The following is a 15,192-nucleotide window of genomic DNA, read 5'->3' on the forward strand; positions in this document are numbered from 1 at the left end:
GCACGCCTTTAATCCCAACACTCGGGAGACAGAGGCAGGCGGATCTCTGTGAGTTCGAGACCAGCCTGGTTTACAGAGCTGGTTCCAGGACAGGCTCCAAAGCCACAGAGAAACCCTGTCTCAAACAAAACAAAAAAGCATTTTTTGTTTTTTGTTTTTTTTTGTTTTTTTGTTTTTCGAGACAGGGTTTCTCTGTGGCNAAAAAAAAAAAAAAAAAAAAAAAAAAAAAAAAAAAAAAAAAAAAAAAACAGAAGGAAGTCCTGAATGGCTGTAAACCAAGCTGAAATACTTCCTCTTGATGCACATACATACATGGCAGGCAAATACCCATACACATAAAATAAAATAAACCTTAAAAAAAAAAAAAGGCAGCCAGGTGGTGGTGGCACACACCTTTAATCTCAGTATTTGGGAGGCAGAGGTAGATGGATTTCGGTGAGTTCGAGGCTAGTTCCAGGACAGCTAGAATGGTTACACAGAGAAAACTTGTCTGGAAAAACAAACAAACAAAAAACAAAAGTCAAGGCAAGCCTTAGGCTCAAACTTCACCTTTGAATTCTGTGACCTCCAGCTTGAGTCACACTGAGAGGGTATTCTGGAACGTGAGTAACAGTGAGCCACCACAGACCGACAGCCCTTCAGGCTGGACAGCAATTAATCACCCCAAGTAACTGAGTGTCTAAGGGTACCTCCTCAACCACAGGGTTCTGTGCTGGGCCGTAGCTCAGTTTCAGTAATGCTGTCTTCTCAAGCTCATAAACCATTTGAAGGAAAGAGTGCAAGATCAGAGGTCACAGGAAGGCCCTGGAGACAGTTGGTTTCTGTGTGACCCCCCTCCCTGTCTCATTTACTGCCCAGTGCTCCTGACCCTTGCTGAGCTTGTTCTGTGATATCACGGGACTCCTCCAGGGGGCACTGTCCCATTCTGCACTGGGCAAATACCTGCTGATGGTAGGAGCCCTGCAGGGCACTCACCATAGAAGACAAAAGACAGGCAGGCTCCCCAGTGCCAGCCCCGACTCTGTCCTCTGGTTCCCAGCATAACCAGAAGGCAGGGTGTTTCCTGTGGGGTAGTCCTACCAGGATGGGGCCATGCTGGCATGAATGTCACGTGACATGGTGGTGTGCTGTAGTCTGAGCACTCAGCAGCTCTGGGTCTCCTAGAGACAGAAGCACTTTCTCCTCAGGCAAACATCTTTCAATCCCAATGGGCCTGGAATCTCCCAGGAATAGGCCTGGCTTTCACACCTCTATGAGACTAGCCTATTACTTTTCCTGTAGAAACAGCAGCCCCAGGCTCAGATCCCTGCACTCACAGAATCTGGGAGGAGTCAAGTGGGCCAGAGATGATATTTTCCATGGTCCTGACCCCTTTGTACTTGTGTTCATTTATTGTACATGTGTGTGCGTGCGAGCACGTGCATGCATGAATGTGTGTATGTGTATGAGTGCCGTCGTGTGCGTTCAGAAGTCAGGGTCGGTTCTTGTGGGCCCCAGGGATTGAACTCAGGTCACACTGGGCTTGGTAGTGAGTACCTTTATCCACTGAGCTATCTTGTGGGCCCCCTTTTATAATATTTTAAAGTTTAAAAATGGATCCACCTGATAAGGGAAAATGAACATAACCCGAAGGGCACATGGAGTTCAGGTAGTGACAATGTGTTAATTTATCCCTCAGCTGTGCTGAGCGTCGCACAGTGGTGAAAGTGGACCATGAGGGGACAATGAGACATCTATGCAGAGCCCTCCACACACAATGGCCACCTAGAAATAAAAATGAAAAGCTCACAGGGAATGGTGGCACCTGCACCTGGGAGACAGAGATAGGAAGAGTTCAAGACCAGCCTGGGCTACGTAGTGAGTTTAAGGCCAGCCTGGGCTAAATGAGGCCCAAACAGAACAGATGATCATTTAAACAGTGGGACTCCCACCCCCAGCTGTTTTTTGACTGGATGTGTAACCCGGGTTGACCTTGAATTCACTATATAGCCCAGGCTAGCCTCAAACTTGGAGAGATTCTCCTACCTTAGGCTTCAAGTGCTGTGATTTTGGAATACATTATCATGCCTGCCCTAGAATATTTTAAATATTTCTGTACTTATTTTGCAGTGCTGGAGATGAACCTAGGGTCTTGCACACGCTGCTAGACAAGGGCTCTCACTAACCACACCCTCAACATTACAAAAGACCTTTAATAGTCCACAGTAGAGGGAAACTTTTTTTTTTGAGACAGGGTTGAAGGTGGAGTTTTTCAACAGGACCACCAGTTATCTCTGTCCCACAGGCCGCTCCCAAATAACGACACAGAGCTTATTATTAATTATAAATGTTTGGCCAATAGCTTAGGCTTATCTCTAGCTGGCTCTTACAACTTAACCCATTTCTATTCATCGAGGTGCTGCCCTGAGGCTCATTTACCTCATCTATGAACTCCTATGTTGCTTTTTCCCTGTCTGGCTCCAGACTGCTCAGACTCCACCCTTCCTCTTCCCAGCATTCTCTTTGCCCCAGAAGTCCTGCCTAGCTCTCAGCCAATGAGCTTTTTATTGACAATGAGAGCAACACATTTTCACAGGGTACAGAAGGATTATTCCATGGCACAGGGTGTCTACATAGTCTTAGAACTCACTCTGTAGACCAGGCTGGCCTCCTCAAACTCCCAAGTGCTGGGATTAAAAGCATGCACCCCATGCCCAGCTAAAATAGTTGGTTTTTTGGTTTTTTGTTTGTTGTTTTTTGTTGTTTTGTTTTGTTTTAGTACCAGGCCTTTTCTTTGGGGCCACCAACCAGCTCCAAATCATGACGTGGAGACTTACTAGTTTTGAATACTCAGCCTAGCTGTTCCTCTTCATCTACCTTTTGGCTCCAAGCTTTTTCCCTTTCTTTCCTTCTGTATACCTTACTTTCACTGCTTCTGTGTCTGCTGTCTGGTGGCTCCCTCATTCTCTCCTCCTTCTCATTATTCTTTCTTTTTCTTCTTGAGCCTAGATTTCTCCTATTTATCCTCTCTGCCTGGCAGCCCCATCTCCTCCCGCCTGGCCACTGGCTGTTCAGAGGCCAGCCTGGTCTACAGAGTGAGTTCTAGGACTATATAAACACCCTGTGCTATGGAATAATAATTTTGTACCCTGTGAAAATGTGTTGCTCTTGTTGTCAATAAAAAGCTCATTGGCTGAGAGCTAGGCAGGACTTTCGGGGCAGAGAGAATGCTGGGAAGAGGAAGGGTGGAGTCTGAGCAGTCTGGAGCCAGATAGGAAAAAAGCAACATGGGAGTTCATACATGAGGTAAATGAGCCTCAGGTAGCACCTTGATCAATCAGGTGCCTTAGGCAAGCAAAGGAAAACAAATGTAACACATCTTTACATAGTTAAACAAATGCAGCATAAACAAAAGTAGCACACTTCTACATTAAAATCATATTCCATAGCAACACAAATGTAACACATCTTTACATAGTTAAAATAATATTCTACATTTTTAAAAAGTTATTTATACAGACCTGAATAGAGAACTCTCAACAGAGGAATCTAACATGGCTGAAAGACATTTGAGGAAATGCTGAACATCTTTAGTCATCAGAGAAATGCAAATGAAAACAACTCTGAGATTCCATCTTATACCTGTAAGAATGGCCAAGATCAAAAACACTGATGACAATTTATGCTAGAGAGGTTGTGGGGAAAAGGGAACACTTCTGCATTGCTGGTGGGAATGCAAGCTGATACAACCCCTTTGGATGTAGGTATGGCGATTTCTCAGAAAATTAGGAAGCAACCCTCCTCAGGACCCAATAATACCACTTTTGGGTATATATCCAAAGGATGCTCAATCGTGCCACAAGGACATGTGCTCAACTATGTTCACAGCAGCTTTGTTTGTGATAGCCAGAACCTGGAAACGACCTAAATGTCCCTCAATCGAAGAATGGATTAGAAAAATGTGGTACATTTACACAATGGAGTACTACACAGCAGAAAAAAATAATGACAGCTTGAATTTTGCAGGAAAATGGATGGAACTAGAAAACATTATTTTGAGTGAGGTAACCCAGACACAGAAAGACAATTATCACATGTACTCACTCACAGGTGGTTTTCAAAGATAAAGCAAAGAAAGCCATCATACAAACCACAATCCCAGAGAACTTAGACAACAATGCGGACACTAAGAGAGACTTACATAGATCTAATCTACATGGGAAGTAGAAAGTAGAAAAGACAAGATCTCCTGAGTAAATTGGGAGCATGGGGACGGTGGGGGAGGGTTGAAGGGGGGAGGGGAGAGGCAGGGAGGGGAGCAGAGAAAAATGTAGAGCTCAATAAATATCAATTTTAAAAAGTTATTTATTTTGTATACAGTGTTCTGGCATGTATACCTGTATGTTAGAAGAAGGCATCAAATATCATTATAGATGGTTGTGAGCCACCAAGTGGTTGCTGGGGCTTGAATTTAGGACCTATGGAAGAAGAGCCAATGCTCTTAACGTCTGAGCCATCTCTCCAATCCCAGGCTGGGTTTTTTGGGTTTGTTTATTTGTTTGTTTTTCAAGACGGGTTTTCTTCTGTAGCTTTGGAGCCTGTCCTGAAACTCTGTAGATCAGATTGTCCTCAAACTCACAGAGATCTGCCTGCCTCTGCCTCCCGAGTGCTGGGACTAAAGGTGTGTGCCATCACTGCAGGTATATTTTAAAATTTTATTTATTCATGTATTTTTATTTATTTATTTATTTATTTATTTATTTATTAAAGATTTCTGTCTCTTCCCCACCGTTGCCTCCCCTTTCCCTCCCCCTCCCTATTCATGTATTTTTGTATATGGGTACTTTGTCTGCATGTACATCTGCACACCAGAAGAGAGCATCACACAGTTGTGAGCTGCTATGTGGGAGCTAGGAATTGAACTCAGGACCTTTGGAAGAGCAGCCAGTGCTCTTAAGCGATGAGCTATCTCTCCAGCCCAACAATCATTTTTAATAGACATGTTCGTGAGATAAAATAGAAACTGAAAGCGAGCATGACAAAATGTTAGCAATTGGTGCACAGATGGCCTGTGGGTATTTTAAGTGTTGTCTTTTCAATTTCCCTTCAGGTTTTTAATTTGTCAAAATAAAAGTTGAAGTGAGGCATAGTGGCACACACCTGTAATCCCAGCCCACGGGCAATGGAGGTGGGCACGACCGCAGGGTCATCAGAAGTTTTAGACCAGATGTGATGAATTGAAAGGCAATGGCCACCAAAAGCAGTGGCACTAATGGGAGGTGTGGCCTTGTAAGAGTGGGCGTGGTCTTGTTGGAGGAGGTGTGTCACTGTCACTGTGGAGGTGGGCTTTGAGGACTCATGCTCAAGCCATGCCCAGTGAGACAGACCTCTTCCTGTTACCTGAGAGTCAAAATATAAGAATTCTCAGCTACTCCTCCAGCACCATGTCTGCCTGCATGCCACCATGCTTCTCACCATGGTGATAATGGACTGAACCTTCAAACTGTAAGTCAGCCCCAATTAAATGGTTTTTTTTTTTTTTGGTAAGAGTTGCTGTGATCGTGGTGTCTCTTTACAGCAATGGAATCCTAACTAAGACACCAGCTTTGACTACATGAGACCCTGTCTCAAACACCAAAACAGGCTGGAGAGATAACTCACTGTTTATCCACTTGCCTTGTGGAGGACCCAGGTTTTGTTCCCAGCACTCACATGATAGCTCATAACTGCCCGTAACTCCGGTTCGGGGGATCTGACACCCTCTCTGGCCTCTGAAGGCACCTGCACACACACGATACACAGCTGTACACTCAGGCCTACACACATACACACACACACACACACATATATATATATATATATACGTATATATATTTGGTTTTTTGAGACAGGGTTTCTCTGTGAAACCCTGGCTGTCTTGGAACTCTCTCTGTAGACCAAGTTGGCCTTGAACTCAGAGATCCATCTGCCTCTGCCTCCCAAATGCTGGAATTAAAGACGTGCACCACCACTGCCTGGAATAAAATAAAAAAGTCTTTTCTTTAAAACAAAAAATAACATTTTTTTAACAAGGCAATGTAATTAATTAATAAATGTACACCACCATCCTCATCCCCTAATGTTGTTGCCCTTTTCTCCTCTCCCCACTGCTGAGGGGAGAGACCTTTACTGTCAACCCCCTGGCATGGTGGGGTCCCATGCCTAATTTCCATGAGAGGGCTGGATGGAAGCCAGGTGACCAGGTTAACTGAGCTCTTTGCAGTTTATCCCTTTCCTGAAAATGAGAGAGACCAGAGTGTGACAGGGACCCCTGTGGGGGAGGGACTGGAGACAGTGACCAGGAGGGAAGCCCTTATCGATGGCAACTACTTTGGGCTCTGACCGGGTCAGATTACCTGGTCCACCCTGGAGATAAATGTTCTAATGCATTAGCCCCTGTCACCTCTGGGCTCTCATCTGACCTCTCTGGAGCCTCGCTCCAGGCCCTTCTGACACCTCCTCCCCCATGACAAACTGACTGTGATCCTCTCACAGGGACCAGAAACCTCAGTTTAGCAGAGAAATGAAGCAGCGCTGAAATCTGGAAACCTTATCAGTCAGGGGCGATTAGAAGAGGTCGAGGCCTGACCCTAAAGAAAGCCGGAGAAGCACAACCCCCCCCCCCCCCCCCCCCCCCCCCCCCCCCCCCCCCCCCCCCCCCCCACCCCCCCGCCCCCGCCAGCGTTAAATCTTTGCAGAAACCGAATCCAGTTAAGTAAACTGTTTCCACACACAAGCACCCGTGGGGCTTCTCTGGGGGCGTCTGGAGGGCCTGTGTTTCTCCACGTGCTGACTGTCAGTCCTCTGACATTTGCATTCCGGAGATGACTCCACCAGCTGGGGAATCCTGCTGGCCCCTGGTGCGCAGGACTTTCTGTGAGAGACCCTCAGCGGCGGCATCTTTCGAGATCTGGTACGACACTCCTGTTGGGTCCCCGCCACCACCATGCATGCCTGTCTTTGCCACAGATTTCTAGTAAACCACTCAAATATGCACGACCTAAATTGAACCCTGATGGCGGGGCGCTTGCTCCCAGGCCCCTCTTCAAAGCCCGATGGTTTACGTGGTTCTGGAAACAATGGGCCAAGAGCGCAGTTTATTTGGGTTGGCTGATTTCGTGCTTCTCGGAATCTGCTTTGGGGGTGGGGGCACGACACAACCCCTGCCTGTGTTTAGATTTATAGTTTATATCCCAAGCACAAATACCTCATAATGGGGCTGGAAATGAGAGCCAGCCAGGAGCAGGCCATTACAGGCTGGCGTTGCTAGTGTGTGGTTACATTAACGGACCCCCAAACTGCTTTCTGTAAGCCACTTTCTTAACCGATGAGCGCGCATGCAGTGGGCACACTGCCAGCCCGGCCTCTGGACTGGTGTCCCCAGCCAGCTCTTCCCCACTGAAGGTGCCTGCTCAGTGCTCAATCCCCTGCATTCCCCACACCCTCCCAGCCCCCATAGGCATGAGTAGTCCCACTAAAACAAGGAGGAAACTGAGGCACAGAAAAATAAAAGCTCACCCCAGTCCCTACACCTCAAAGCAGATAGACTTTAGGTGTTGTCTGTTTTGTGGTGCTGGGACTTGAACCCAGAGCTTTGCACAGGCTAGGCCAGTGTTCTTCCACTAAACTACACCCCCAGCCCTGGTTTTGTTTCCTTGAAACAGGGTCTGACTATGTAGCCCAGGCTGTCCTGGAATTTAGGATCCTTCTACCTCCTCATCCCCATTGCTATAATTATAGATATGAGATTGCACATTCAACCTCAAATAAGAGTTTTTCCATCATGCCAGGCAGTGGTGGCGCACGCCTTTAATCCCAGCACTCGGGTTCCAGAGGCCGGCAGATATCTGTGCGATCGAGGCCAGCCTGGTCTACAGAGATAGTTCCTGGACAGCTAGGGCTATTACACAGAGAAACTGTGTTTCAACTCCCCACCCCCCTCTAAAAAAGAGTTTTCCATCAAAACTTGGCCAAGTGTGGTGCATGCTGGTAATCCCAGTACTTGGGAGGCAGAGACAGGAGGATCACTGCAAGTTTGAGGCCAGCCTGCTTGATGTATGTAGTGAGTTCCAGGCCAGCCAGGGCTACAGAGCAAAACCTTGTCTCAAAAACAAAACAAAACAAAAACAGCAACAATTCAAAAGAAAGGAAGGAAGGAAGGAAGGAAGGAAGGAAGGAAGGAAGGAAGGAAGGAAGAAAGAAAGAGGGCTGGAGAGATGGCTCAGTGGTTAAGAGCATTGCCTGCTCTTCCAAAGGTTCTGAGTTCAATTCCCAGCAACCACATGGTGGCTCACAACCATCTGGAATGAGGTCTGGTGCCCTCTTCTGGCCTACAGACATACACACAGACAGAATATTGTATACATAATAAATAAATAAATATAAAAAGAAAGAAAGAAAGAAAGAAGTTAAGAAAAATAAACTAGGCTCATACCAGTGAGTCCAGCGCTGGGAGGCGGAGGCAGGAGGATTGCTGTAAGTTTGAGGTTGGCTACAAAGTGAGACCCAGCTTTAAAAAAAAGAAAGAAAGGGAAGAAGGGAGGGAGAGAAGGAGGCAGGGAGGGGAGGCAGGGAGGGAGAGAGGATGAGAAGGGACAGGATCATCGCTAACACACCCTTAGTTCACTCACTAGGACACCGAACGTCCAATGTGATTTTGCTGCCATTCATTTACTCAGGCGGCACAGGACCTTTGCTAGCAGCAGTGGCAGGTCGAGGGAAGTCTTTTTTATTAGGTGGGGGCAGAGCTCGGCAGTGGAGCATATTCCTAGAGAGCAAAGGCCTGGGTCCTATCCTTGGCAATGCAGTGATAATAAATGAATTTTTAAAAAAAGACCTGATCAAGAAATATTTGAGCCGGGCGATGGTGGCGCACGCTTTTAATCCCAGCACTTGGGAGGCAGAGGCAGGCGGATCTCTGTGAGTTCGAGACCAGCCTGGTCTACAGAGCTAGTTCCAGGACAGGCTCCAAAAGCCACAGAGAAACCCTGTCTTGGAAAACCAAAAAAAAAAAAAGAAAAAGAAATATTTGAGTCCACGGCGCTGTGTTAAGGGTTGTAAATAGAATGGCAGGAATGTCACAAACCTAGACTGCTAGACTGACTGCCTGGGCAGGGTCTGGGAGGGATCAAGGGCTTTCAGAACGTCGTGGGAAGAAAATGAAACGTTGCTAACAGGGTGAAAGGCGGGGCGGCTGCCCTGGTGCTGTGCAGAACATGCCTGGCCAGGGGTCAGGAAGGCTCTCTCAGGTCCTGATTCCCTTAGGAGGCAACTAGAGTGAAGTAAAGCAAAAATGAGGTAGGGAGGAACCTGTCCCACCCACCCACTCTGGGACCTCAGCAGGAACCAGGTTAATCTGGAGTGAGCGCCTCCTATGGAGAGGGGGCTTTGGAGGTGGCTCACTGGGAAGACCTGAGTCTGGGTCCTCAGCAGCCCATAAAAAAGCCAGGCAAGGGGCTGGAGAGGAGTCTCGGCAGTCAGTACTGGCTGTGCTTACAGATCTGGGTTCAGTTCCCAGCACGCACCTGAAGGCTCACAACTGCCTGTAATTCCAACTCGAGAGGATCCAATCCCTTTCTGGCCTCCGAAGGCACCATTCACACACGGTGCACATATATACATGCAGGCACACACACACACACACACACACACACACACACAATTTAAAAATTTTAACTCTTTAAAAGAAAGAGGAAGATGGGAGCTGCAGCGATGGCTCCGGGGTTGAGAGCAATCACTGCTCTTCCGGGGGCCCCAAGTTCAGACACAACACCCACATGGCAGCTTCTAAGTGTAACTCCAATCCCAGGCAATATGACACCCCCTACTGGCCTCAGGAAACAGTGCATGCAGGTGCTACATACACATACAGGTAAAACTTCTACAAATAGAGAGCCCCATGGTGGTGGACACACGCCTTTAACCCCAGCACTGGAGAAGCAGACACAGGTGGATCTCTGTAGTTCAAGGGCAGCCTGGTATAAAAAGAAAGTTCAAGGACAGCCAGGGCTGTTACACAAAGAAACCCTGTCTCAAAAAAAAAAAAAAAAACCCCCAAAAAAATAATAGACAGAGAAAGAGAAAAAGACAGGGAGTGAGAAAGATAGAGAGAGAAAATAAGAGCTGACCAGTTAAGTGTCCTTTGTGTTCTCCCAAGTTTGGTTCCTAGCACCCATATTAGGTACCTTAACAATAACCTGTAACTTCAGCTCCAAGTGATCTGATGCCCTCTTCTGTCCTCTGAAGGAACTGCACCCACATGGACTAAATGCACACAGACTGCACATAAGCAAAAATAAAGAATAGGGGCAGGGACAATGGCCCAGTGTTCTGATGTGGGGTTCCCCTCTGTATGCTATGAATATGTTTTATTACCACTGGTTAATAAAGAAGCTGCTTCAGCCTATAGCAGGATAGAACATAGCCAGGCTGGAAAAGATAAGCCATATAGCTGCCAAAGGAGACAGATTCCAGAACTTTACCTGGTAAGCCACAGCCTTGTGGTGACACACAGAATAATAGAAATGGGTTAATTTAAGATGTAAGAGTTAGTTAATAAGAAGCCTGAGCTAGGGGGCTGGAGAGATGGCTCAGAGGTTAAGAGCATTGTCTGCTCTTCCAAAGGTCCTGAGTTCAATTCCCAGCAACCACATGGTGGCTCACAACCATCTGTAGTGAGGTCTGGTGCCCTCTTCTGGCCTGCACCACAGACAGAATATTGTATACATAATAAATAAATAAATATTTAAAAAAAAAGTAAAAAAAAAAAAAGAAGCCTGAGCTAATAGGTCAGTGTTTTAATTACTACAGTTTCTGTGATTATTTCAGGGCTGGGCAGCTGGGAAATGAACGAGCAGCCTCTGCCTACAGCATTCTAAGTACTTTTTGTTTTTTTCAGAGGACTCAAGTTCAATTCCCAGAATCCACATGGCAGGTTACAACCACCCGTAACTCCACTTCCAGGGGCTCCAACACCCTCTTCTCACCTTTGGGGTCACTAGGCACACATGTGGTGCACAGACACACATGCAGGGCAGAGTGTCCACACACTTAAAACCAATAGCTACGTGGTGGTGGTGCATGCCTTTAATCTCAGCACTCAGGAGGCAGAGGAATCTCCATGAGTTAGGGGCCAACCTGGTTTACAGAGCAAGTTCTAGGACAGTCGGGGCTATGCAGAAAAAGCCTATCTTAAAAACTGAAATAAATAAATAAATTTTTTACTTTTTTATATTTATTTATTTATTATGTATACAATGTGTGTATGTCTGCAGGCCAGAAGAGGGCACCAGACCTCATTCCAGATGGTTGTGAGCCACCATGTGGTTGCTGGGAATTGAACTCAGAACCTTTGGAAGAGCAGGCAATGCTCTTAACCACTGAGCCATCTCTCCAGCCCCTAGATAAATAAATTTTAAGAATAAAAATAAATTTAGCCAGGTGCGATGGCACATACCTTTAACTCCAACACTCAGGAAGCACAAGTAGGTGAATCTCTGTAAATTCAAGGCCAGCCTAGGCTACCTGGAGAGTTTCAGGCCACCCAAGGCTACACAGGGAGACTCTGCCTCAAATAAAATAAAATACAAAAATAAGAAGGGAGATTAAGAAAGACACTGCCATCGACCTCTGCCCTCCACACACACTCGCACTTCACCTGCACACCCACGTGGACAGGAATATGCCAAGCACACTTAGAAGCAAAGAGAAGCCTCTGTGTGATTTGCACTGACTCTGCATTTCCTGGGAACTCTGGGACCTAGAAATTACATTTCCTGGGACTTAGGGAAGTCAAGAGAAGACTGTTCCATACTTGCTTAGAAAGTAGTAGCAGGCCAGGTGTTGGTGGCACATGCATTTAATCTCAGCACTCAGGAGGCAGAGGCAGGTGGATCTCTGTAAGTTCGAGGCCAGCTTGGTCTACAAGAGCGAGTTTTAGGACAGCCAGGATTGTTACTTTGTTACATAATGTCTTGAAAAACCAAAAAAAGAAAGAAAGAAAAGAAAAAAGAAAGAAAAGGAAAGGAAAGAAAAAAAAGAAAAGAAACAGGTAGATCTCCATGAGTTCAGCCTAGTCTACAGAAAAAGTTCTAGGACAGGCTCCAAAGCTACAGAGAAACCCTGTCTTGAAAAGGAAGAAGAAGGAGGAGGAGGGATTAAAAAGAAGAAATTAGGGACAGTCCTAGGAACCCTTTGTAAACCAGCCCCATCCTTGTGGATCCTGCTCACAATTCCCCCCCCCAACACTGTACTGTCCCCACCACCTCCTGTGTGTGCTCTGGAGCTGCTGTCCCTGCTCTGCACTTGTAGGCTGGGCAGGAGGATCATTTCCAGTGAAGGCCAGCTTAGCCTACAAAAGGGTTTCCAGTCTTCTCAAAAATATCCAGAATAGGGTTGCCTCAGGAACCAGGAAAACGGGCTGGCAAGGTGGTTCAGCTAAGACTGTGGCATAGGCAGACACATTTAACCCAGCACAGGCGCTTGTAGAATTCAAGGTCAGCTTGAGCTGCACAAAAACCTGCCTCAAAGGTGCTGTGGCAAGGAGCTGGAGAGATGGCTCAATGGTTAAGAGCCTTGCCTGCTCTTCCAAAGGTCCTAGTTCAATTCCCGACAACCACATGGTGGCTCACAACCATCTGCAGTGAGGTCTGGTGCCCTCTTCTGGCCTGCAGACATACACACAGACAGAATATTGTATGCATAATAAATAAATAAATATTTAAAAAGCTGCTATGGCAAAAACGAAAAAGAAAAGAAAGAGAGAAACAAACAAAAATGTGTGTGGTCAAGCATGGTGGTGAACGCCTATAATCCCAGAATCCCAGAATTTGAGAGGCAGAGGCCGACTGATCTCTGAGTTTGAGGCCAACCTGGTCTGCAAAGCAAGTTCCAGGAAAGTCAGGGCTGTTAAACAGAGAAACCTTGTCTCAAACAAACAAGCAAACAAAAAGGGAGCTGTGGCACGCCCTTTTAATCCCAGCACTCAAAAGGTAGAGGCAGTTGGATGGATCTCTGTGAGTTCAAGACAAACCTGGTCACAAGATAGATAGATTGGAGCCTGTCCTGGAACTAGCTCTTGTAGACTAGGCTGGTCTCGAACTCACAGAGATCCGCCTGTCTCTGCCTCCCGAGTGCCGGGATTAAAGGCGTGCGCCACCATCGCCCGGCTTAGATAAAAGTTTCTTCTTCTTCTTCTTCTTCTTCTTCTTCTTCTTCTTCTTCTTCTTCTTCTTCTTCTTCTTCTTCTTCTTCTTCTTCTTCTTCTTCTTCTTTCTCTTCTTTCTCTTCTTTCTCTTCTTCCTCTTCTTCCTCTTCTTCCCAAAAAGTCCAAGAGAGGGAGCTCTGCCTGGTCTGGTGTGTAACGACAGATCAGTCCCTTCGGGGCCACTTTGAGCAAAACAACAGAGATTAAATCAAGCTGGAGGGAAAATGACACACGCAGGTGGATGAGCTGCAGCCAGCTGGCTCCTCGACAGCACACTTGATTTTATAAGGAGAACACTCTAAGATAATGACGGGTACAGCGCAGAAGCCACACAATGTAACCTCACAGGCCACCGCAGCCAAGTGTTGCAATTGTGCCTAATTACACGTGCTGCGTGTTTACCCCACAGCAACACGGTGTGCACCAAATGTGAGTGACGAACTCCCTGAGCTATGGTGTCACAGTCACAGTACACTCCACACTGGGAGAGAGGGGATGCTGCTCTGAATTCCTGATGACTGATGCTTCCTTATATAACGCACAGGCTTTGATTGACAGCCCTCAGCTCCTCATCAGCAGGGACTGTGTGACGGAATGGATCTGGATGCTGAAATAAAAACCTTTCTGGGTTTCTTGGTGTTTGGAGACAGGATCTCATGGCTTTGAATTCTAGACTCCACCCTCCCGTGTGTGGAAACGAAGTAGAAAATTCTTAATTCCCTGCCTTCTGGGAAGGTATCCTCCTGCAAGGGGGTGGGGTGGGGGGACAGTAAGCAAATAGAGGTGTCAGTACAGGAGGAGAAGGTGACAACTCTCAACAGCAGCAGCAAGCTGGGGGCAGATGGGGTGATGGTGAGGAGAGGAGGCGAGTCAGGGAGTAGAGATCAAGAGTTGTCAGGCTCTCCTAACAGTTCACCCTGACTCGGACAGAGCAGCTACTATGGAAGATGGACATCATCTGACTGGATTTTACCAGAATGCTGGTTTCTCATTCTGGACTGCAGTGGAGCCGAGTGGAGAAGGAGCTCAAAGAAGAAGCTTGCTCAGTGGTCCTTGCAGGAGGCGATGGTGGCCAGTTGAGGATGGGAGCTCTGGAGGTGGACACCTGCAGCTCCTGCAAGCCATGAGCAAGGACGGAGCTGACTCTGCTTGATCTTTGAAAACATCAAATGGCTGGGCAGTGGTGGTACACACCTTTAATCCCAGCACTTGGGAGGCAGAGGCAGGAAGATCTCTGTGAGTTTGAAGCCACCCTGGTCTACAAGAGCTAGTTCCAGGACAGGTTTCAAAGCTACAGAGAAACCCTGTCTCAATAAACCGGAAAAAAAAAAAGTGAAAACATGAAATGGTTGTTTGCTATGCTGCACCTGTAAGGCCAGCATGCAGGAAGCTGAGACAGGGGATTACCAATTACCGTGAGTTCTGGTTCAGTCTGGCTCCAGAGTAAGATCCTGTCTCAAAAGAGAAAAGAAAACAAAAAGGCTGGTGTTGGAGAAGGGTGAGCCACCTGTTGGTTCCCCACTGCTCAGCCCCGGAATAATCACCCAGAAACTGTATTATTTAAATCACTGCTTGGCTCTTTAGCTCTAGGTTCTTTTTTTTTTTTTTTAACTCAAACAGCTGACAGTTTTATTTTCACATTTCACAATGGACGTGAGCGCTGCACTTTTTCTAACCCTACTTCTCCCCTCCAAACTATTCTGTCAGGAAAGGGGAAGGCTTGCTTGTCGTGCAGCTAGAAAACACCCAGGCTCAGCACCGTGATCAACTGCTGAAACAGAATAAGAAATACAAAACCGGGCTGGAGAGATGGCTCAGCGGTTAAGAGCACTGACTGTTCTACCAGAAGTCCTGAGTTCAATTCCCAGCAACCACATGGTGGCTCACAACCATCTCTAATAAGATCTGTTGCCAGCTTCTGGCCTGCAGGGACACATGCAGACAGAACATTGTATATATAATAAATAAAT

The sequence above is a fragment of the Alexandromys fortis genome, unplaced genomic scaffold, assembly GCF_014885135.2.
Source record: "Alexandromys fortis isolate MF-2015 unplaced genomic scaffold, M_Fortis_MF-2015_v1.1 scaffold_141, whole genome shotgun sequence".
Classification (NCBI taxonomy): Eukaryota; Metazoa; Chordata; class Mammalia; order Rodentia; family Cricetidae; genus Alexandromys; species Alexandromys fortis.